Below are 3,008 nucleotides of genomic sequence, written 5' to 3'. Positions count from 1 at the left end.
TGCAGGGCTTTTACTGTGAGGTTGATTTACAACCTGAGAGGGATGGATTCTCTTCAGAGTTCTCTCTCTCTCTCTGCGCGCACACACGTGTGTAAGAGACTGAGTGAGTGAAAAATAATGCACGGTGCCGACCGTATTTATGTGAATACACACCAGTGCAGGCATTTTGACACTCCGTGTTTTTACCGTTTTAGGCGCGCCACCGAAGACAAATCTACTATGCTTGTCCGTGTTCCACTCGGACCTCGCGCGCAGAAAACATCCAGTCAGAAGCGGATTGAGTTCTGTTTCACGGCTTTGAGTTTTTAATACTGTCTGTCTTTTTAATATCAAGAATGTCCCGCTCTTTTTTGTCTCATTCATTCACGTTCCTTTATTAATAATGTTAACAGTCCCACCCGCTGAGAGCTGCGTGGAAAAAGCGAAAGTAACCGGTGAAATGTTTCAAAGTATAAAACATATAAAACAAAGTATGTTTCAGTCCGGTCACTTTTTTACATACTTTTACACTTTTTCTGCTGTTCAAAAAATCTTTCTTTTCGCTATTACCACAAAGCTACGAATCTGAGTGCAGGAGCTCTACGTTACCATAGAAATGTCAATAGTTTGCTCGTGACTCTCGCAAACAGCTCTGACCGCGCACTGAACACGCACTTTGGCTGGTACAGAAAATGTATTATTATTTTACATGTATATGTAGAGCTTATGTAGGCTCTACAACAAAGGAATTGCTGATCTCTAGTGATGTCTAATTTGTGTAATAGATCATTTGTTAGTAAAGGGTGAGAGATCTGGCCTCTGGTCTAGCCTGTTAGAGTTGACGAAGGAGGGGGAGGAGGAGGACAAAGGAGGGAGGAAAATGTTTTAAAGAGCATGTGAGAGTTAGGCGAATTGTTAATTTTGTTGTGATAGTATGTCCTTTTAGCAGTGGAGACATTAGCAGAGAATGAAGAGAGGAGTGATCGATATACATTAAGGTCAGTAGGATTTTGTGATTTGCGCCATACTCTTTCGCGAGCTCTGAGCTTAGAGAGATGCTCACGGAGAACATCAGATAGCCAAGGGGCAGAAGAGGTGGTACGAGCTGGCCTGGAAGACAAGGGGCAGACAGTGTCTAAACAAGACGTAAGAATGGAGCAGAAAGTATCAGTAGCACGGTTAACATCAAGACATGATAACTGTTTAGGGGAAGGAAGCAAAGAAGAAACCATAGCAGATAGCCGGGAGGATGAGAGTGAGCGTAGGTTACATTGAAAAGTGACACGTGGAGGGGTATGTGTTGTGTCAGGAACCATGTTGAGGTTAAGAGCGAGGAGGAAGTGATCCGAGGTGGTGCAGTGGATTAACCAGTACATGATCAGTGGAGCAGTGTCATGTGTAAATAAGGTCCAGTTGGTTGCAGCTGTTGATACTCAGAGATGGTAAAGGATTAAATTTCCAATCATTAGAGATAAGCAGACCAGTACCTCCACCTCTTCCAGTCAGACGGGGGGAGTGGGAAAAAGAGAAATTATTGGAGAGTGCTGCAGGTGTAGCATTGTCCTCCGGTTTGATTCACATCTCTATCAGGGCCATGAGGTTTAGTCTTGAATGACTTGTAATAGAAGTAATAAAATCAGTTTGCTTACAGCAGATTGGCAATTCCAGAGACCAATAGAAAAAGAAAGTAGTGTATTAGTAGACATAGGCAAAGTGCGCAGGTTGTTAGGATTGCGCTGCCTACAGTGTGTGATGCATGGTTTGCGAGTGGTAGTGATAGTAGGGATCTGGAAACACATAGTAAGAACTGGTTATTAAAAACTGGAAACAGAAGGGGAACAAGTAGTAAGAAAGAGAATGATTCAGAAGTGATACTTATGTGCCTTGCCGGTACCAAACACGATTTCAGCATGTCTCCACACAGTAAACAAAACAAGCATTTCCTAGCAATGACAACTGCACTAAACACAGAGACAAGAAATAAATACACTTACGAGCTGCTTTTAACTTCTGCTGATTGACTGCTTCTCTCAAAGAGTATTTCTTTACACTGTGTTTTGCTGGCGCTTGATAACAGAGCATAGTCCAAAAAAATAATTAACGACGAACAGGGACCCTCATGGATTAATTTGGTTTTTAAAGGTTGATTGAGGCCTTCACAATAGAATTCCATTAGAACACAGTTAGGAAGATCTGAATAGTGAGCGATGGCTAAATACTCTCAAATTTAGCCTTCCAGCGATCACATGCCTTGTTTGAGGACTAATTATATTTTTGCTGTGTCCATACCTGGCTAATGTTCATCTGAAAAGCTGCTGGATCCTAGACTGGACTATTGTAATGCACTGCTAGGTGGTTGTCCTGCATCTTCAATAAACAAGCTACAGGTGGTCCAAAATGCAGTGGCTAGAGTCCTTACCAGGTCAAGAAAATATGATCATATTACCCCAATTTTACACTCTATGCACTGGCTACCTATTAAGTTCCGTATCAGTTACAAAATAATATTACTTACCTACAAGGCCCTTAACCCTCTAGGGTCAAAGGGTGTTTTGGGGCCCTGGAGAAGTTTTGGCATGACCTGATATTTGTGTTTTTTTCAGTATCTTAAAAAAAATATTAATGGCTAAAATCTGATAACACTGTATTCAGCACAAACTTGGCTACAAAAAAATGTGAGCAGCATGAAAGTACATGTTTGTGTTTTTGAGAAAACAATGTTTATGTGTGGTTAGTGAAAAACTAAATTTTTAAGTCACTGAAATAAGGCCATAAAACATATACAGAATATTTCTTCACAAGAACTTTGAGAACTGGATGTGGTAGACTAGAGATTTTGCTACAAAATGATGTGAAAATTATCATGTTCACATGTTCACAGAAAACAATATATTGATTTAACATTTGTAAAATATGTTTTGTGATACAATGCCCTCATGCGAGGGAGTGACAATGGCCATGAATATTTAGTGATTCACATCTGAGAGACAAAGGGCCTTCCATTATGGGCCATCAATATGAATGTGACT

Source organism: Sinocyclocheilus grahami, unplaced genomic scaffold (assembly GCF_001515645.1).
Source record: "Sinocyclocheilus grahami isolate Dianchi unplaced genomic scaffold, SAMN03320097.WGS_v1.1 scaffold1000.1, whole genome shotgun sequence".
Classification (NCBI taxonomy): Eukaryota; Metazoa; Chordata; class Actinopteri; order Cypriniformes; family Cyprinidae; genus Sinocyclocheilus; species Sinocyclocheilus grahami.
Note: the sequence above shows the minus strand (reverse complement) of the source record.